The sequence below is a fragment of the Petaurus breviceps genome, unplaced genomic scaffold (assembly GCF_028583685.1).
Source record: "Petaurus breviceps papuanus isolate PSGF00001 unplaced genomic scaffold, PetGlider_PUasm1.0 126, whole genome shotgun sequence".
NCBI classification, from domain to species: domain Eukaryota; kingdom Metazoa; phylum Chordata; class Mammalia; order Diprotodontia; family Petauridae; genus Petaurus; species Petaurus breviceps.
Window position 1 is genome coordinate 20011268 of NW_027185655.1, and position 21776 is coordinate 20033043.

Sequence of the window (21776 nt, forward strand, 5' to 3'; positions counted from 1 at the left end):
GTGTAGAACTTAAGCGCCATTATATTTCCATTGGAAAAATGCAACCCAAGTACTAAGTAGAAATTCTGGTAACACATTTTCCCCACTCCCCACCTCAACCTAGCCCTGGTCACAGAAGGTTATAATCTCACCCTCCAGTCAACAGGAATTGAGATTCAACCAGTTCTAAGTCATTAGTGGATGTTCTTGTATTCCTTGGGCACAAGGAACAAACTTAGAGAAAACTGGGAGTGCTGGACCATAAATCAGGAAGACCTGAGTTCAAATCTGGCTTCAGATATTTCCTAGTTGTGTGACCCTTGGTCAGGTCCTTTAACCTTCATCTGCCTTAGTTTCCTCAACTGTAAAATCTGCATGATAATAACACCTAATTTCCAGGGCTTTGGGGAGGAGGATGAGGTGTTTGTAAAGCACTTAGCACAGTGTCTGGCACATAGTAAACACTTAATAAATGCTTATTCCTTTCTCCCTTGGCCAGTGATTCTAGGAAAGCTGAGTTAGGGAATTCAGAGAAAGCCTGAAGTTGGGGGTTGATGAGAAAAAAAATAAAAGAGAAGATTGAAACTGGGGCAGGAAGAAAAGATGAGACCTGAGGGAATAGGAAGGAGGGTAGGGGCTTAGAGAAATACTGAGAAATAACAGTGGAATAGGGCTTACCTTTCCCTACTTCCTCCTTTTTCCCTTTCTTCTGACCTTCTCTATTCCTTTTTCCTTCACAGTTGCTGATGAGACCAACACTGGAGTGGGGGAACTCAGGGAAGTTCAGGGACAGCTGCAGTGGGAATGTGGAAAATAAATAGGGTGTGCAAGGGAAAGAAGAGGAGTGAGAAGCAACAGTAAGAAGATTTTTTTTTTTCCTCCCCTCATCCCTCTTCTTTCCCCAGCTACGAATGAAGATGGTTGTAGGCTGTGGAGATAATGAAGCCAAAGGCAACTTTGAGGAGACAGTGGGAATGGTTTAATCTTCCTTACTCCTCTCTACATCTGTCTTTAGACTTTCCCTTCCTCTTCAATACCAACTTGCCACCACAAACCTCATAACAGGTACTTGGACAAGATGAAAAGCAATGACTAAGGCTAGAACATCCAGATCTCTAGAAAGTCTGCAGTAGGAAAGAAGGGTGAAAAGAGGAAAGGTATACTCAGTGGCAGAAGATTTGCAGCCACTATTCAAATGTAGCCCAGAACTCTCCTCAATCATGGAGTCCCTCAAAACTATATCAAATCCAAAGCATAATTTAGGTCAACATATTCAAAAAATTGAACTCATGAGCCCCCACTCAAGTTTCTTTTACCAGACTAACTGTCCACCGGCACATTAGTTCAAAGCAAAGGGCATTTACTTGAAATAAAAGACAAAGTAAATAACAAATTAAATCAAGCAGGAGTCTTCCCAGCCCCCACTCCTGAAATCCCTGTTTCCCATTCACAATGTCTCCTGGAAGAAATACTCTTCCATATTACATCAGGAGAAACTGTGATATTGTGAGTGTAAGTTATTTACAATGGGGTGTTAACTAAGTATCTCCAGAAGCAGCATTAAGGATGCTTGGTCTTGGGATTAGTCATTTGGTGTTTGTTTGGTTTTCTGCCACCTGTACACATACAATGAGGGGGGAATCAGGCAGTTAACTTATGAATTGGTAGCATGACTCAGAGTCTATAGAGCTCTAGCTAGTTTTATGCCCCTTTACCCTTAGCCAGACGAGTTCAAGGTAAGAGCAACAGGTGCCTCATTACCAGGAGTGGAACATCCCAAGTCATTCTGCCCTCCATCTGTTCCACAGTTGGCAGCCATAGCCTGCCTTAGCCAGGTGCTTCCACCACATACCCTAGGATGTAGATTCCCAGATCTGTTTCACTGCAGTTTAAAGAGTATACATCTTCCCAGTGTGACAACTCAGGATAGGGAGCGGTAGGTATCCTTTCTTATTGCCACCATTCAATAACATTATGCCATATGGAGATTCATTTTATATATGGATTTGTTGATGACCACTAAGCTACCTTCCAACTTTCAAATTCCTCCAAATGTCAAATATATATAAGGGAAGGTGCCAGAGACTGTTTGCCTCTCATATTCAGAATACAAAATAGAGAGTCAAGGAACCTGGATTCTTGTTCCGTCTCCAGACTTTCCATAGGGGAAATCATTAAGCCACTCTGGGCTTCAGTTTCTTCATGTATAAAATGAGGGGACTGGATTAGATGATTCCCAAGGTCCTTTCTAACTAATATGGAATATTGCCCTTTGTCACCATTCAAAATTGGAATGGGAAATAGCACCTCACTTTATAGCAAGTGGTATAGTTCTATATGTAAGGAACTGGATGTTCTTCCTTCCTTTTATAGAAAGCTTGATAGTCTAACTAGTTGAGATGTATCAATCAATCAATCAAAACACCTCAGACAAAGTGTTAAAGGTCTTCAAAAACCATTTATTAAACTGAAATAATCCCAGACAAGAGGTCTGTTTCAATTGGCTATAGGATTTTTCTCTGCCCTCTGAGTCCAGGATAAAAATCATGAAGTTAGCTGCAGTGAGAATCTTTTCTAGAAATTGGAACACGTGGTTTTTTTGGCACAGAAAGAACCCCTGAGGGTGAAGTGAGGGAGAAGCCCTGGATTCAACCTTACCTGAGGTTCCCTCTTGACCAGAAGGAGACCTTTGTGAGAGGACTAGGGCTCTCCTGTTCCCAACAGTAGAATTTCTAAATTGCTGCCCCTAGAACTTTATTGGCCCAATCTCCCTTGACTCAGTTTCCTGGTCATCTAAGGGTAATAAAAAGCCCCATCCACATGAAGTAGGGGCCTCTCTGACTTGGAGTCTATCTGAAGATGACACAAGTCACCATAGCTTGCCCTGATTACCAGAAGGGTTTCCTCCTGTTATGATTTTCAAGAGCCTCATTTTGCCCCAACATTGACTCAAAATGGAGGGTGCTGGCATTAGGTGTGCCTCTAAAAGCCTTCCAGCTTCAAAGCATCTGAGGGATGTTGTACTTGCCGTCAGTGTGCTCAAATTCATCCCCAGATCAACTGGCAGCAGTGTCTGCATCATGAGGAGCCAAGGGCAGAGTGAACTCATGATTCCACAAAGAGCCCAGGAAAAATGCCATGCCTAAGGGAGGAACACCCCACCAAGGGGGACAGGGGAGGAGGCAGGGAGGAAGGACTCCAGAAAACAAGCGTTGTTTTCTAATACTAAGCCAATTTTCTGTGGACACTGAAAGCATTCATGAGATAATTTGACACAAACTTCAGTAGAGAGTGGTTTGTCAATTGATCTTTTTTTAATGTATTTTATTTTCCCCAAAATACATATTAAAATGATTTTTTTTTACCATTTGGCCTTTTTTAAAGTTTTGAGTTCCAAATTCCATCCCTCCCTCCCCTCCCCATTCCCTGAGATGGCAAGCAATCAGATATAGGTTTTGCATGTGCAATCATGTGAAACATTTCCACATTAGTCATTTTTGTACCAACTATTCTTATAATACTAACTTAGTAAATGCCCCTTCTGAAACTACTTAGGGATGACTGACCAAATTGATTCTCAACTGAAAATCGTGAGGAAGGAGGAATTAGAGTGGACACAGTGATGGGGGCTTGACACAAAAGGACTTGAGAAAGCTACCTCATTGTCCATCAATGCTATTCCTACAGCCCTGAAGGGGAAATGAAACCAGCTTAGCTCTGGAAACCTGATTCCTCTGTGAGACTGGAAGTTGGTTAAGGAGGTCTCTACCCATAGGCAAGTTATAAACATCTAAAATTCAGGGTATCTACATACATAGACAAGTATGGATAAAATCCACACATGCTCTCTCTCTCTCTCTCTCTCTCTCTCTCTCTCTCTCTCTCTCTCTCTCTCTCTCTCTCTCTCTCTCTCTCTCAAGGGAGTTTTTAGTTTAAAAGCACCAAATAACTAACTTGATTAAATTTCTCATTTTTCAAATAGTTCTTTTGGCATCCCCCCACCCTTAGTCACAGGTGAACACTTCAAGGAGCTCTCATTTCCTTGGTTTACCTCCTCCCTCAGTGATAGAGATCACAACCCCTATATAACTTAGTAGGCAGTATTTAAGAGTTGTAGTGGCTGAAAAATTCATCACCCTGCAGCCAAGATGATGCTAGGCCTCTTCAAATTTGGCTCAGCTGATCTGCAGAAAATAGATCGGCAGCTCTTCTCTGGGCTCACAATCAAGCTTGTAATTTGGAAATGTAGACAGGGCCCCCAGGGCATCTCTATGCCACAATGTGGCACCAGAATAGGATGTTAGTGGATCTTAATTGCCATATCTCAATGAAAGAATTATTACCAACCTTCTTTACAGGAATATGATCCTTTTAAAACACTCTACTCCATTGTTCTCAGGCATTTCAGGGGGGTAATTTGATGGTTAAGTAAATCCCTACTTAGAAACTTCTCCTTTTTAGGTATTAGAACAAAAAGTAAATACGTGGCCAGAAAGGGCAATTGGAAACTCATATGCTGCAAATGGTAATAATAATAACAATTATTATTATATATTGCTTTAAGATTTGCAAAGCATCATATATGTATGGATACGTATGTGTATATGTAAGCATTATATATGTATGTATGTATGTATGTGGGTGTATGTGTATATATATATATATATATGTGTGTTTATACTTAATCTTCACAATTAAACCTGTGAAATAAGTGCAATTGTTATCCCATTTTATAGATGAAGAAACTGAAGCTGATTTTATCACCAAAATGTACCTAAGATCACACAGCTAATAAATGTCTGAGAGAGGATTTGAACTTAGATCTTTCTGACGCAATGTCCAACTCTATCCACTTCATGGCAAATAACCAACAGGACAGTTTTTGGCAAAAGTCACACATTCAACAGATAACATTGAGCAATGAGGATGCTAAGAAAGGCAGAAAAAAAAAAACCGTCACTGCGCTTAAGGAGTTCAGAGTCTAATGAGGGAGATAATACATACAATCATGAATAGAAGATATTTACAAAATAAAATATCTATGATCTAATATAGATATATAATATTTTATATATGTGTATATATTTATATATACACATACATACGTGTGTGTGTTTGGAGAGACAGAGAGAGAAAGAGAGAGAGAGAGAGAGAGAGAGAATCTCAGAAAGAAAACATAAAATTAAGAAGGACCAGGAAAGACTTCTTGCAGAAGCTGAATCTTTAGCTGAGACTTGAAGGAAGCCAGAGGGTGAAGAAGAGGCAGGAGAGAGCTCCAGATATCAGGTAGGATAGTCAGTAAAACGGCCTAGATTTTGTTAATGGAGTATCTTATATGAGGACAAGCAAGGAGGCTAATGCTACTGGATTGCAGAGTACATGGGGGAAGGAAAGTATAAGAAGACTAGAAAGGTATCAAGAGATTAGGTTATGATGAGTTTTTGTTTTGGTTTGTTTTTTACCTTTTTTGGAGAGGGAAGGCAGGGCAATTGGGGTTAAGTGACTTGCCAAAGTACAGCTGATAAGTATTAAGTGTCTGAGGCCGGATTTGAACTCAGGTCCTCCTGACTCCAGGGCCGGTGCTCTATTCACTGCACCACCTAGCCACCCCAATGACAGGTTTTTAAAACCAAAAAAAATATATTCATTTGGTCCTGGAAGTCATGGGAAGCCACTGGAATTTATCGAATAGGGGGAGTGACACAACTACTTTGATAGTTGAGTGGAGTAGGGAGAGAACTGAAGCAGAGAAACAACCCAGCAAGCCTACTGCAAAAGTCCAAGCAGAGATGAGGAGAGGTACCCGGGTGGAGTCAGGGTCAGAGGAGAGAAAGGGCCCTATACAAAATAGGTTATAAAGGTATAATCAACAAGACTTGGCAACAGATTGCATATGGAAGAAGGGGATGAGAGAAGGAGGCATATATGAGAGATGTCATGATGTAGAACTACTAGATTGGGCAACTATTCACCTATCCAAATTCCTAACCATCCTTCAAAATCCAGTTCAAACTCCATCTCTTCCTCGAAGTCTTCTAATATTTCCTTTTTGGTTTTTTTTTTTCTTTCCAGAGGAAATCAGGATTATATAACTTGCCCAGGGCCACACAGTTAGTATCCGCAGCTGGATGTTAATGCAGGTCCTCCTGATTCCAGGACCAGTGTTCTATCCACTGCTCTACATAGCTGCCCCTCTTCCCTGAATATTTCAACACCATCAAGAGTTGCTCCTCTTAGGAAATGTCATCTGACGCCCATATTCTCCATCCTTCCATAGCCTTCAAACACTTCCACATAACCCACGCCTCCCTGCTGTTTGGAGATGCTTTCTCCTACAAAACTCTGAGAAGGCTGTGATTATATAGACTGAGGCATAAAAATAAAAAATAAATAGAAATGCAAATTACTTCCATCAGCTATCAAATTTTACTTGATCCTGGCATAACCTTCCTTGCCAAAACACACATCCAATATTAGCAACAACAATGAAGGATTTCTATAAATAGCTAATAATAAGGACTAGATAAACCAAAATAACTCTGAGGTTGTACAATAACATTGACAAAGATGCCAAAGATAAAAGTAGGCATTGTTGGAAGGACCCAACAACTGGCCCACTAATACATTCAGCATGGATAGAATTGTGTATTGCTCCAACTACTCTGGAAAGCAATTTGGATTTTTATTTTTTATCAGATCTGTGGTTTCACTAATGTAGATCATTCTCTGGTGAGGAAATTCTCTTTTTCAATGCAGGTTGGCACCTACTTTGCAATATCTAGCCTTAATAAGGTGCCTTGGGCATTAAGTTAAGTGACCTACCCAGGGTCACATAGTCATGTGTGAGAAGCAGAATTTTAAATAGGTCTTTAAAAATAAAATAAGAGAGATTGGGGGAAAAAGAGAAAAAATAAATGAGTAATGCAAAAAAAAGCAAGAAAATTATGAAAAGAAAGTCAACAAATTGGAAAAAAGAGATCCAAAAATTTACCAAAGAAAAAAACTCCTCAAAACTTAAAATTGGACAAAGGGAAGCTAAAAACTTCATAAGACATCAAGAAATGATAAAAATAAAATCAAAAAATTGAAAACATAGGAGAGAAAATGAATCATCTCAGAAAAATAACTGACATGGAAAACAGATCAAAGAGAGATAATATAAGAATTGTCAAGTAAGATAAAAAAGTTATGATAAAAAAGATCCTAGACAATATCTTTCAAGAAATTATTAAGGAACATTGCCCTCAAGTTCTAGAAGTAGAAAGCAAAATATAAATTGAAAAAATCCACCATCACCTCCTGAAAGAAATCCCAAAATGAAAGCTCACCAGAACATTATAGGTAAGTCTCAAGATCAAAGAGAAAATATTATAAGCAATTAAAAAGAAACAATTTAAATATTTTGTATTTACAGTCAGCATAACACAAAATTTAGCAGCTTTTACATTAAAACACCAAAAGGTATGAAATATAATATTTCAAAGATCAAAGGGCTGGGTTTGCAACCAAGAATGACCTACACAGCAAAGCTGAGCATAACTGAAAGGAAATGGATCAAAAGCCAAAACCCAAGAATATGTTTCTTACAAGAAACTCATTTAAAAATGAGAGACATACAAAGAGCAAAGTAAAACATTGGAGTGTTTATTATGCTTCAGCTGATGTAAAAAAAAAAAGCAGGGGTAAAAATAATGATTTCAGACAATGTTAAGGCTAAAATCCATTTACTTAAAAGGGATAAGCAAGGAAACTACACCATGTATCTTAGATAAGTTAGATATGATAGTTTTTTGGAGATAATTGAATGGGAATAGAAAGAAATATACCTTTTTCTCAACAGTACAAGGCATCTTTACAAAAATTGAACATATATTAGGCTATAAAAACATGTAGAAAAATAGAACTATCAAATGCATTCTTTTCATATCATGATGCAATAAAAATTACATTTGATAAAGGACTATGGAGGCACAGATTAAAAATTAATTGGAAACTAAATAACCCAATTTTAAAGAATGAGTGGGTTAAAGAACAAGTCATAGAAATAATAAACAATTTTATTAAAGAGAATGATAATAATAAGACAACATATCAAAACTTATGGGATACAACAAAAGCAGCAATCAGAGGAAAATGTATATCTCTAAACTCTTGCATCTATAAAACAGAAAGAGCAGATCAATTAATTGGGTATACAATTTTTAAAAACAAGAACAAATTTAAAATCCCCGATAAAAGACCAAATTGGAAATTCTGGAAATCAAAGGTAAGATTAATAAAATTAAATATATGAAAATCATTGAATTAATAAATAAAACTGGAAGGGAAAATTGATCAATATGTCCATAATGTTTCACTGCTATACATATATCCCTAAGAAGATCAAAGTCAGGTCATTCACAGCTTTTGGGGATGGTAAAGAACTGGAAACAAAGTAGGTACCTATCAGTTGTGGAATAACTAAATGAATTGCAGCTCATGAATGGACTGGAATACTCCACACCAGAAGAAATAATGAATATAAAAAATCAAAAGAAGCATTACAAGATCCATATGAATCTATATGAATAGAACCTCCTATCCTTAGCTGGTCTCCACACACTGGACTGACTCACTCTTAAGTCATACTCTTCTCATTACAATGTGTCTCATCTCATCCAACCCTCTCTCACCACTAAAATATAGGTTGGATTAATCCAAGAGATATACAACAGCCTTCCTCTCATTTTTCTTTCTATTAATACAAACTGCCCTTCTTGCAGTTCCCTACACATGATATTCTATCTCCTACATCCATTATTTTTCGCAGATTTTTCTTCATGCTTGGAATACACTCCCTCCTCATCTTCACCTCAAAAATTCCCTACTTTCCTTTAAATCTAAACTCAAATGTTGCTACCTACATAGGCATTTTTGCATTCTCTCCTTCCCAGCTACTAGTGCTTCCCCATAAAAATCACATGGGATTAATTTTTATATATTTAAGTACCTATTTACAAACTCTGGGGGTCCTTACCCCAACTTCCATTCTCACTAGCAAGTTAGATCCTAGAACATGACTTGGTATAGGCTCTGAGGTCATTAACCTACCTCTTATTCTCAGGGACAGATCAGGACATGCAGTGGGCCACAGACTCTGGGGGACCTCTTACTCTCCAGTCAGGTACCCAGAGTAAGGCTACCTATATCACCCTCTCAGGGTTCTCAAGCTACTGAGGGTGAAGGGAATTGTCTGATGCTATCAGCTGAAACCTTCATTTCAGTACGTTCTCCCCAATATCAGTTTTCTATAATTAGTGCCCCAGTGTCACTTAACTAATTAATATCAATTAGCTTTTACAAAGTTATATTTATTGAAAATACATAGAAGTAATAAAAATAACACATCCTTCTACCTAGGGGACACACTCCCCTTTTACCACCTTAATCCCTAGGAAGAAGAAATCAGCCTTAAAGTTGTTGCTACAAAGCATTTGCCCCACCAAGTTTGCTTCCATTTACAATATAGTCAATGCACCAAGTCAAATGACTTGGTTGCCAACAAGCCACTGGTTCAAGCAGGCAGTTCCTCATTGACTACCAATAGACTTTGACATAATCTCCAAAAGTTGAACTTCTGGTACTTTCTTACATTTTGAAGCTCATAAGGTCACAGCCTAGTGCATTTCATCTCCAAAACCTAAGAGCAAGAATAGACACCCGTAAAGGACCACAGGCCAGTGGGACTCTGACCCTGATGGCTGAATAAGCCTTCTCAGGTGAAGAGCCTGCTGATGGGCCTGGATCGGTTCCCCACTCCCCCCAGGAAAGAGATCAAACACACAGGTGTGAAGATTATGTCCTTGAGACAAGTGTGGTTTATACCCACGGCCTGGGAACAAAGAAATGCACAATGTCCTCAGGGGAAAACAATAAGGTAGTGTCCTATGAAAGCCAGGATGCAGGGTAATAAAATTGGCTCTCTGTTTTCCACCATTCCCAGAGTCCTGTCTCTTTTTATGCACTCTCACACAACATCTGGGTAAATGATTCTTTCTCAGCCCTGCTGCGGGATGGCAGGGCTCCCCACAGACACCAAAAAGACAAAAGCGACAACTGGGCCATATGTTCATGGCTTTGTGTCATCTCAGGGTCAGAAGAGTAGAACATTGGCACTAGGTCTCTCAGTCTCTGTTTATGTCTCTGTCTGGCTCTGTCTCTCTTTCTCCCCATTAAGAGGGTTTCAATATTCCTTATCTCACTCATAAACAGAAAGAAAAAAAAAGTGATTTTCCTTGTGCATATGTTTTCTCCCCTGGTGGAATGTGAAAAGCTTGAGGACATCAACTCCTTCATTCTTTGTCTTTGTCTTTGTCTCTTTGACACTTAGCCTAGTTCATTAGCACAGCCAGGTGGTACAGTGGGTAGAGCTGCAGGTGGGGAGTCAGGAAGACCGGAGTTCAAATTTGACTTCAGATACTTACTAGTTGTGTGACCCTGGTCAAGTCACTTAACCTCTGTTTGCTTCAATTTCTCCATCCATTAAATGGGGATAAAATAATAGCCTCTACTTCCTAGGTTTATTGTAAAGATCAAATGAGATAATAATTGTAAAGTGTTTAGCACAGTGCCTAGCACATAGGTGAATACTGTACAAATGTTAGCCAATATTGTTACTGTGTGACCCTAGGCAACTCACAGTTTATATTTGCCTCAATTTCCCCTTTTGTAAAGTGGGGATAATAATAGCACCTACACCCCCCCCAGGATTATTTAGAGGATCATACGAGATAATATTTTAAAAGTGCTTAGCATAGTACTTAGAACATAGTAAGTGTTATATAAATATTATCTATTATAATACTGTTTTTATTACATAGTTGGAATTTCATAAATGCTTATAAATGAATTGATCCACCTCCTATAAAACCTCTAAAGAGCTGTGTCCTTTAGAAACCTTAGCAAGTTGCCACCATCTCTCTACAGTCTTAGACACTCAGGGAGTATCCCAGAAGCTATATACAGACAGGTCACGTCACTTACTTCATGATCCCAGAGTCCCAGAGAAGGAGCTGCACTATAACTGTCCTTGGGAATGAATGAAATCCTTTGTAATGGGTCCCTCACAATTTACCTGTCAATTAGGCAGCTGAGTTGGATGATGCTAGTCTGTTGAGTCACACGGAGCTAAGAATGAGGGTACCACTGCCCGGGTACCACTAAATAAAACCTCTCTAAGGCAATCTCTGTGCTCCAATCCTTTGGTCTGCTCCCTGCAAGGATGTGGAGCCCAAGGGCATACCAATTTTACAGCAGCCCCTGGAAATAAGCAATCTATGCCCTGGGTGATTTTAGGAATCATTCAGGGCATCTAAAAGGAAAGTAATACTTGCTCTCCCTCTTTTATTTGTTTTTGTTTTGTTTCCTCTTTCTCATTGTTCACTCCATTGGTTATAATCCTTCCTTACAACATGACTAATGTTTAATGTGAAGGTATTTGTAGATCCTGTATTTGATTGAATGCCACCATGGAGAAGGGAAGAGGGGGAGGAGAAGGAGGGGGAGAAAATTTGAAGCTTAAGGGATTGTGGAACTGAATGTTGTAAACGAAAAGTAAATAAATACATTTTTAAAAAATAAAAGGAAAGTCATGAAGAAACTGTGGGTATGCATTCTTAATTCAGTATCCAGGGGAATCTGCTGCTGTGTGTTTGGTCAGCTGTTTTCACTAATGATAAGAAAAGCAGTGGTTCACCATTAGAACATGGAGAGGAAGGTTATTTGGTTAGGAGTTAGAGGATGACACAGCATGAGAGAACAGTGAGGAGCTATCTCTTTTTGTAAATGAAAGACAGGACCCAATCATACGGGCATTGTTTACCTTAAATGGTTTATATTTGTGTCGGGGCAAGTATAAGATCTAGAAGGAGGTCAGATTTATCAGGTTTTATCCAAAAGACTTTCCCATCTAGAGGGACTTCATTTATAGGCATACCTCAGAGATATTGTGGGTTTGGTTCCAGGGCACTATAATAAAGCAAATATTGTAAATAAGTGAGTCTCACAATTTTTTTGGTTCCCCGTTGCATATAAAAATTACATTTACACTATACTGTAGTCTATCAAGTGTACAATAGTATTATGTCTAAAAAATGTACATACTTTAATTAAAAATGTTTTATTGCTAAAAATGCTAAACATTATCTTCAAGCAAGTAATAATCTTTTTTGCTGGTGGATGGTCTTGCCTCAGCATTGATGGCTGTTGACTGATCAGGGTCGTGGTTGCTGAAGGCTGGTGTGTCTGAAGCAATTTCTTAAAATAAGACAACAATGAAGTTTGCCAGATCGCTTGACTCTTTCTTTCAATTTAACACTTATGTATGGGTCACTGTAGGGTTATGAATTGGTCTAATTTCAATATTGTTGTGTCTCAGGGAATAGAGAAGCCCAAGAAGAGGAAGAGAGATGGGGGAATGATTGGTCACTGGAGCAGTCAGAACATACAAAGCATTTATTGATTTTCTCCACCTAATGAGCACAGATTGCAGTAACCCAAAAACAACTACAATAGTAACATCAAAGATCACAGATCACCATAACAGATACAATAATAATGAAAAAGTTTGAAGTATAATGAGAATTACCAACATGTGCCATAGAGACACAATGTGAGCACATGCTATTTGAAAAAAAATGGCACCAATAGGCTTGTTTGATGTAGGATTGCCACAAACCTTTAATTTGTTAATTTAAAAAAAAGGCAAAACAAAGTATCTACAAAACACAAAAAAGCAATGCACAACAAAATAGAATACGCCTGTATTAATCCCAAGTAATGGGTTTCAAATAGTTGTCTATGTCTTATTTCTCATGACCCCTTCCCCCAAGATCTGATCCTTGGGGCATTCTCATCCAGCATCCAGGCAATCACATGGAAACTTTGAGATGTACACACTCCCTGAAATGCATAATGGAAGAGACCCTCCCCCTCCTCATATCAACAAATGTGTATTATCTTCTGTTTCCTGTCATTTGTGATGGTTCTGGGATCTATGTGATAATGAAAAGTCTTATAATTCTCTGTTGAGCCAAAAGTCACATGGATTTATTAAAGAGGAGATCTCTGCCCCTCAGGTCACCTGGCCCTGCTGGATTGGAAATGCAAGGACAACTCTCTGAGCTGTGCAGAGGATCAGATGGAGATACAGTTACACCTGAATCTACCTGACCACTCATAGGGTCATAGGAATGTCTGAATCTGGGATAGGGCCACCTCTCATTTTTTGTCTTCATTCTTGTGATATCTCAAAAGCTGACTAGTATCTTCTCCTTCTGAGGTACCCTCACAACAGAAGAGCTGCAGGCTAAAGTGGGAAATGTTGTCCACCTAGAATGGGACCACTGGAAATAAAGAGTTCATTTGGCATTGATCAATGGTGCTTAGTAGAGGAACAATGTTAAATACCTCACTGAGCTTTTACAAGGAAACTATTTGCAGATGTCTGATCAAGGCTTGAATATTTTCCTTTCAACTGATTGCAGCAATAGTGATAAATTACTAGATTCTGTTCTAATGATTATATTATTCTTTTTGCTTAGCATCTCTTTGTGGTAATAACTATCTATTTTATATCTGATATGTCTTGTATGTTGAATAATTAATTTACTTCCCACTTTTAGGAGATGGAAAGCCCCAGATTCAAGTCAAAGGTAGACTTGCTCCTGAGAAATCCAAGTGGAGAGTAGAATGAAATATGAGCAACCTGAATTTCTTTATTGAGGAAAAAGGAACGAATGAATGTACTGGTAAAAGATAGAGAGGTTGGTATAGGTTGCCGGCCTCAAGACCTCATCTGAGAGATACCTGGCTAACCACGGTGCTAGACTAAAAATGACATTATTTTATCAGTTAATTTTAATTAGTTGATCTTCACAAGAGTTCAAGGAATGGACAATGAACCAATTCAATTTCATATCTCTGACTAAATGGGATGAGATCCATCACTAGATTATGGTGTCAATGTCATTTCTGTTGTCCATTCCTCATTTTTATTTTTCAATAGTTTGTTTAAATAATTCAATGTTAAGTCTTCTTAATTATATGCCATGTATTTTTATTCATAATCTTTTTTTCTTGCTTATTATGAATTGTGAGATTAGGTCTGATGAAATACTTGGTCTGACTGTGGACAGATAGCTGACTCAGAGATAACACACAAAATAAGTTATAATGTAGTATTTCATTATTTTCAATGTTATTTAATGTTGTCATGACTAACATCTTTTGGGGAGGCTAGGTGGTGCAGTGAATAGAGTACTGGCCCTGGATTCAGGAGGACCTGAGTTCAAATCTAGCCTCAGACACTTAACACAAAAACTAGCTATGTGACTTTGGGCAAGTCACTTCACCCCAATTGTCCTACCTTCCCCCTCAAAAAAAAAAATAAAAGACTAACATCTTCCAATTACTTTTTTACGAAAACATTCATGATATGGAGACATAGCATAAGTCTTTTGCATAATCCATAAGTTTGGGGCCACTTTAATTTCTTTCTCTTGAACCATGCTCTCCCTTTTATTCCTCTGCATTCTCACCTTTTCCCACCTTTTCATTAAAGCCACCAAGTACCAAAGTCTATGTTTAATTTTTCTTATCAAGGTCTTCACAGAATTCCTCTGCTACTTTATAATCAACAGCTGAAATTGATGCAAAACTACCATTATTTACATGGTGGCCTTTTTTGCAAACACTTATCATTAATGCTGCAATGCATGATTACCAAATTGAGCATATAATAAAACCCATCCTGTCAACTCCTTTCTTTATTTCAATTACCCAGACATCTGTTAGAACTCTCTGCCTGCCAAAAGCAGAGCAGCTAATGACTTCTTGACTTGCCTTAGTGATAATTTCATCCATCAAACAGGAGAGCAACAGACAAGGGAAAATTCTATGCTGGATCTGATTCTCACTAACAAGTAAGAACTCATTGCCAGCATAGATATATGATCACTCCCTTTTAGAATTTATGATAGAGGAGAGGAAATCTGAGCATTGTCTGGCATGCTTTAGGAAAGTAGATTTCAAAAGGTTCAGAGGAAAGATATGTAAGATCAAATGGAATAAAATGGTTCAGAGTAACTCAGCCCAGAAGTAATATTCAAGAATGAAATTACAAAAACACAAAGAGAAACAATTCCAGCAAGGAGGAGAAATGAAAATTGTCTTAAGAGACCAGCATAGATGTACATTGCCAACAACATGTGATTTACCGGCAAACTTAAATTTTAAACAGACATATACAGAAGATAGAAGCAAGGCTAAATAACAGAGGACCAACTTTTGCTGAGCATAACAGTTCTATCTAATAGTGTCAGGAGTGCTTAAGCTCAGATAGAATGAAGCTAGTGAGGTAAGCTAGAAACAACAAAAAAAGGGGTATCTTTTAGCTGTTTGGGGAGGAAAAAGGGAAATTAATGAAAGAACTGTACCTTTGCTTAGAGTAGATGGAATGAGGATAAATGAAAGTGGATAGAAGTCAGAATTAAGTTGGAATATTATTTGGCCTCTTTTTTCTGCCAAGGAGAATGACTTTTTTACTTAATGTCTAATTGGGGATTGATAAGTAAAGATATAGCAAACAGCACCTGACTGCCTTTGATGAATTCAAATCATCTGACCCAGATGAACTTCTGAGGTCCTCAGGTCCTTAAAGAGTTAACTAACATAATTGCAACTGGGGATACTTGAAAGCTCAAGGGAAAGGGGGGAGGTAGAAGAAGCCTGGAGAAGAGCAAATATCTTAGTTGGTTTTTCTTTTATTTTTTGAAGAAATAGAAGTGAATGTTGAAAACTAAAAATTAATTAAAGTTTTTTGAAAAGAAAGACAAAAAAACACAAAGTGTTGGTCTGAAAAGTCTAGAATGGATCATTAAAAGATTGTTGGTGAATATTTAGAAAGGAAAGCAACAATTGCAAAGAGCCAGCATGACTTCATTAAAAACAAATCATGCCAGACTAACCTCATTTCCTTTTGTGACAGGATTACTAAATTAGTTGATAAGGCACGTGTTGTGGGCACAGCTAATCTAGAATTTAGCCAAGATTCCAATAAAGTATCTCATGCTGTTTTGAGAAGATAGAGAGATACACATTGGACAAAAATGCAATTAGGTTTAAGAACTAGTTGGATGGCTGGACTCCTGCAAGCCATGATCTTCTTTTTTTTTTTTTTAAAGCAATTGGGGTTAAGTAACTTGCTTAAGATTACCTGGCCAGTTATTTTGTGTGGGTGTTAAGTTAAATCTGAGGCGGAACCGAACCCGGGTCTTCCAACTCTGGGGCCAGCACTCTTGCTGAGCCACCTGGCCACCAAGCCATGCTTTTCTTAATGCAGCCCAAGATGATATTAGCTTTGGGAGCTGCCATGTCATAATTGCTGTCTCATATTGAGCTAACTGTCCTCTATGATCCTCTTCTTCCAAAAAAAGTTATTAACAAATGATTCAATGTAAAAATGGCAGGAGTCCTTCAGGATAGTAGCGCAGGATCCCTGCTTGGCTCTGCATTATTGTTATCAATGATGGATAAAGCTGCAAATGTCACTCATCAAATTTGCAGATGATACAAAGCTAGGTAGAGAAGCCATTGCATAACAGAATCAGGATTCAAAATTATTTTGACAATCTAGAGCATTGAGTTGACTCTATAATAAAATGTAATTGGTATAAGCTCAATTCTTGAACTAGAGTACCAAAAATCAACTTCACAGGTAAAAGGTGGAGGAAGTATAGACAGACAGCAATTGTTCTGAAAAAGAGCTAGGGATCATAGTAGTCAGTGAGCTCAACAGGAACAATCAATATGAGGCAGCAACACAAAAAGCCACTGTGATGTTGAGCTGCCATAACATGGCTTCTAGGACTGGGATATGATAGTCCCATTGAATTCTGCTCTTATTGGACCTCACGTGGAGTGTTATATTTAGTTCTGGGTACCATGATTTGGGCTAGAGAACATCCAGAGGATTGCCAGCACAGTGAAAGGCCCTCAGACTATGCTATATGATACATGCTTAGCCTAGAGAAGAAAATTCTGGGGAGAGGGAAAGGACATGATTATTATCTTCAAGTACTTGAATACCTGTCACATGGAGGAGAAATTGTATTTGTCCCCAGAGAGCAGAACCAGGAGCAATGGGTGAAAATTGTAAAAAGAAAAATTTAGGCTAGACATTAGGAAATATTTCCTAACATTTAGAGTTATCCAAAGGTGTAATGGACTGCTTCGAGAAGCAGTGGGTTCCCCTCCTTGGATATCTCCCAGTAGAGGTTAGATGAACATTTAACAAGTGTGTTGTAGTGAGAAGTCCTTTAGTGTATGGGTCAGTCTAGATGGCTACTGAAGACCCTTACAGCTGTTAAATGTTGTGAATCTCTGGGATTTTTAGCTACATTGTGAAAAAGAGGAAAATACATGCTTGGGACATCTAGGGCACTGATAACAGATTGAAAGAAGGCAGAACAACTCAGCTCTTTTGTTTTTCTTTTCTCAACCAAAGAGAATAATATTTATAGTGGAATGGAAATGACAGAGATTATCAAAAGGGAGTTCATAGAGCTAGAAGGCTACTTAGAGGTCCAACCTATACATTTAACAGATAAAGAAACTAAGGTACAGGGAGGGTAAACATATTTGTAGTAAGTATCAGAGGCAGGATTTGAATCCAGGTTCCCTGATTCTAAAGCCTGTACTGTTTCCACATAGCCTCCCTTGTTGAAACCCAAGATACAGAGAGAGAGCATGCACAATACTTGGTAAAATTCAATTTTTGAATTATTATATCATATCATATATTATGTCATATCATATCTTATATCATATTATGTTATATCATATCATATCTTATCTTGTATTGTATTATATTGTGTCGTGTTATGTTATGTTGTATTGTGATGTGTTGTGATGTGATGTGATGTGATATTATGCTATGCTATGTTATATCTTATATTGTATTGTATGAATATTATATAATATTATAATATATAATATTATAATCAAAATTATCAGATCCAAAAAAAGTGAAAGAACTAATGATATATAGGATTGTTGATAGATGGGAGAAACTAGAATCAGGGAAACCTGTTGGAAGTTATTTTAAAAGTTTAAGCACTGAAGATGTGAAGTAGGGGTAGATGGGAAAACTAAAATACAGATAGAATTAAGTCTTAGACACTAGTTGATTATAGGGAATGAAGGAGAAATAGGAATTAAAGATAAAGATCCTTATTCTAAAACTCAATACCTGTGATACCTGTGTTACCTTGAGCAATTCACTTGACTTTACTGAGCCTCAGTTTTCTCATTTGTCAAATAAATGAGTTTTACTAGATGATGGCTAGGGTTCCTACCAACTCCAGATTTATGATCCTAGGATCCAATGGGATTATCAGGCTACTGCAAAATCATGGAAAGTGAGAAAGATGCCACAGGACAGAAGTGAACAAATGTTGTACTGTCCTGGTTCTCAAGAAAAGGTAGGCCATAAATTATAGAAGTGAGGCTGAGTTTAATTTCTGCCTAAATTCTAGAATATTTTTTGTAGTGTGGCTCAAAATCTCATAGGTTTTTCTCTCTTTGCTCTGTCTCTCTGTCTCTGCCTCTGCCTCTCTGTCTCTCTGTCTCTCTCTGTCTCTCTCCCTCTCATCTTGGTCACTTATGTTCCCTTCTGTGTGCCCTTCACATGTGATCTTTCAGCATGTCATCTGTTCCCACTGATGGTATATGTATTTGTGGGAGAATAAGCTCCAAGTTTATGGTGGAAAATCTTTTGTTACTTTTCTTATTATACCATTTCATTGAATGTCCTTGCTTTGAATTAGTGGTGTCCTCTGGGTGACTAATAAAAGTAAAAACATTGGTGGAGGCCCATGAGTAACAGCTTTGACTAACTTTAAGCTTAAGTAGCTCTTTTGTGGGATACCCACATTTGAAAGATGATAATCCTAAATGCTACATGTTGTGAAAAAGTGAATTAATGAGCAGCTAGAAAAGGAAGTAGTGATCTTAAAAATCCATAAAGGCTTCATCAGCCCTCACTTGCTTTTTTTTAAGTATTTTTTTTTCTTTTTGGAGGGGGGAAGGCAGGGCAATTGGGATTAAGTGACTTGCCCTAGGTCACACGGCTAGTAAGTGTTAAGTGTCTGAGGTCGGATTTGAACTGAGGTCCTCCTGATTCCAGGGCCAGTGCTCTATTCACTGCACCACCTAGTCAGCCACTCATTTGCTTTTTCAACAGTTTTTAGACAAGTAGACAGAGTTTCTCATGCAGAAAGAATGAAGAGATGTGGGCTAGATAATTTAGTACAATTAAGTGGTCTGAGATGACTGAATTTCTAGAACCAAAAAGTAGTCATTCAGTGATGAAGTAGGTCTCACGTGGAATGGCCCAGAGATCTCACCTTGGTCCTTCATTGTTTAAAATTTTTATCAGAGATTTGGAAAAGACATATGTATCGCGCTTCTCCAAGTTGCAAATGACTCAAAGCTAGAAGAGATAACTAACATATTTAATGACAGGATCAAAAAGGTCTCAGTCTAAAATATTGGGTTCTATCTAATACAATGGAATGTAATAGAGATAAATGCAAATTCTTTCATAAGTTCAAAAGCAAGCAGAAATATGAGAAGTCAAGGCTAGACGACAATTCATCAGAAAAAAGATCCGAGGGGCTTAAAGGACCCTAAACTTAATATGAATCTGAATTGTGGGTCAGCAAAAATGCTTATGAAATCTCGAGCTCCATAAAGGGACTTAATGTCTAGGACTGGGGAGGGGATAGCCTCTGCTCTGTCGTGTTCAGTTCTGGGGACTATGTTTCAGAAAGGTTATTGATAAGCTAGGGAGAAGTCAGAAAGCAACCTGATGAAGAAGGAGGGTCTTTGGATCATGACGACTGCTACATGAAACTTGAGGTGTTTAGCCTGGAGAAAAGAGGACCAATAAATAAGATAGACTCTTCAAGTATTTGGAAGGCTATCGCTTAGAAAAGAAAAGACTTATTCTGATTGACCCCAGAGAACACAACCAAGAATAATGGGTAGATGCAGCAAAAAAAAAGGCTGGTTTGGATTTGGCATAAGGAAAAATTTTCTAATGATTAGTGCCATTCTAAAGTGAAATAGATTGCCTCATGAAAGAATGGAACCACCTCGCTGGCTGGACATCTTCAAGAAAAAGCTGGAAGACCCCTTGCTAGAGATGTTACAAAAGTAATTCTTGCTCAGCTATAGGTTAACTTCAAAATTCCCTTCCAAATCTATGATTCTGTTTTCTTTATTCTTTTTCATTAAGAAATCCACTTTCTCTTCCTCCCACTTCCCACCTTACTGAAGAAAAAAAGGAAAGCAAAATTCTTGTAACAAGTATGCATTGCCTAGAAATCTGAACATTCTTGTTGGCCTTCTGCATCCTGAATCTATCACCTCTCTGTCAAGAATTGTGATGAAGGGGCGGCCAGGTAGCACAGTGAGTAAGAGCACCGGCCCCAGAGTCGGGATGACCTGGGCTCAGACACTTAGCATCAACCCAGAAATAACTGGCTGTTTAACCTTGAGCAAGTTATTTAACCCCAATTGCTTAAAAAAAAAAAAAAGAATTGTGAAGAAGTCATCACCGCTCCTCTAGGATTTCATGATCATTGCAATAATCAGAGTTCTTCTTCCTGCTTTTGAAGTTGTTTGTTTTTATAGTATTGTTGTTTTACATAAACTGATCTCCTGGGATTCTGCTCATTTCAGTCCCCATCAGTTCCTACAAATTTTCCCAACTCTTCATTTTTGCAAAATTTCTGTTATAGAATAAACTCTTCTAGCTCTGCTCACATCTGATTCTATAATTCTTAGATAGTTGATTAGCTATTCTCATTTTCCAAGTGCTAACAATAGCATTTATATGGCATTTTATAAATACAATCTCAATTTTATCCTTACAACAACCCTAGAAGGTAGATGCTTTTCTATTATTATTCATTCCCCTGTTGCAGGTGAGAAAGATGAAGTTAAGTGCCTCACCCAGGATCACACAATCAGTAAGTATCTGAGGCCAGATTTGAACTCACGACTTCCTGACTCCAGGTCCAATGCTTTATCCACTCTACCACCTGGTTGTCTAAAGAGCTAAAAGATGGAGTTAAAGCAACTTGTTGAAAGACCTGAACTCCTGACTCTAGAACAGGGATTTAAACTTTCTTTCATGTGTCTCTGCACTTCCTGCTAATCCTAGAGATGATTCTGTATATTCTGGGCCACAAGTGGCTTCCGTTTTCCACACAAACACTAAATTGGAATTAGGGCTTGGCTTTTGATAAAATGCGTGACTTCAGAGAACTTCACTTTCTCTGTTCTTCTTTGTCCTCTCCTTTCCCTTTCATGCTGTGAAATGGACATGATTTTTGCACAATAACTGACCTACATCATAATGACATCATGTTTGAGAGAAAGCTTACAAAAAGCCCTTTGGGCCTACAAAGTGAGCTATGTATAAATACTAAGAAGTCTTACTGATACTGGCCTTTTTTTTCCTAATAATTATCCTTTCAGGGTCATATCCCAGAAAGAAAAAATTAGCTTTGAAATATGTTCTGGGGGCAGCTAGGTGGTGCAGTGAATAGACCACCAGCCCTGGAGTCAGGAGGACCTGGGTTCAAGTTCGGCCTCAGACACTTAAAACACACAAAAAACTAGCCGTGTGACCTTGGGCAAGTTGCTTAACCCCAAGTGCCTTACAAAAAGGAAGAAAGAAAGAAAGAAAGAAA

General features: G+C 38.2%; 1 protein-coding gene across 1 annotated transcript in view; it reads left to right on the top strand.

Annotated features, from left to right (window-relative positions):
• Window positions 1-5349: 5349 nt before the first annotated feature.
• Window positions 5350-21776, top strand: part of H2AZ1 (H2A.Z variant histone 1) — a 126184-nt gene continuing 109757 nt past the window's right edge. Inside the window, exon 1 of the mRNA XM_069094095.1 lies at window positions 5350-5364. The gene's annotated coding sequence lies outside the window, so the exon portion shown is untranslated. The remainder of the gene's footprint in view (window positions 5365-21776) is intronic.